Below are 639 nucleotides of genomic sequence, written 5' to 3' on the forward strand. Positions count from 1 at the left end.
GGGGCGCGCCGTGTTGTATGGAGGCGAGGTTGGCACAAGCAACCCATCCGCAGCGCTTGGCGAAACCCACGCAAGAAGCACTTCATGGAAGAGACACACATGCAACGGGTGCGGTAGCCTTTATGAGGACGGGGGGGTCCCCAACCCCCACGCGAGAGGCTCGCCGTGTTGCGTGGAGGTGAGGTTGGCACGAGAGACCCGTGCACGGCGCTTGGCAGGACACGTGCGAGCACACGTCATAGAAGAGAGTTGGGCGCGACAGCCTTCACGTAACGCACCCGAGGGCGGGGCGGGGCGGGGGGGGGTCCCCAACCCCCACACGAGGGGCCCGCCGTGTTGCGTGGAGGCGAGGTTGGCGCGAGTCCAGCGCTCGGCGTGTTCAGCGACGGGGAGCAGCAGTTGATTCAGGGCGGCCATTCCTTCTGCCAGGCAATGGGCCTTTCCAACGACGCTCACAAGATGGCGCCGCTCCACTCTGGTTCACCTCAGGTGACCTCTTCTTCCCCTCCCCTCCGCCCCGGTGCATGATGGTTAAATAGCCCGGTCGGGGAGCCCGCCATTTTCTGTCAGGGCTGGCGGGAAAGGCGGGAAGGCAGCGCGAGCGCCGGCGCGGGACTCCCAACGGCTCCAACAGTCGCC

Source organism: Alligator sinensis, unplaced genomic scaffold, assembly GCF_000455745.1.
Source record: "Alligator sinensis unplaced genomic scaffold, ASM45574v1 scaffold107_1, whole genome shotgun sequence".
NCBI lineage: Eukaryota > Metazoa > Chordata > Crocodylia > Alligatoridae > Alligator > Alligator sinensis.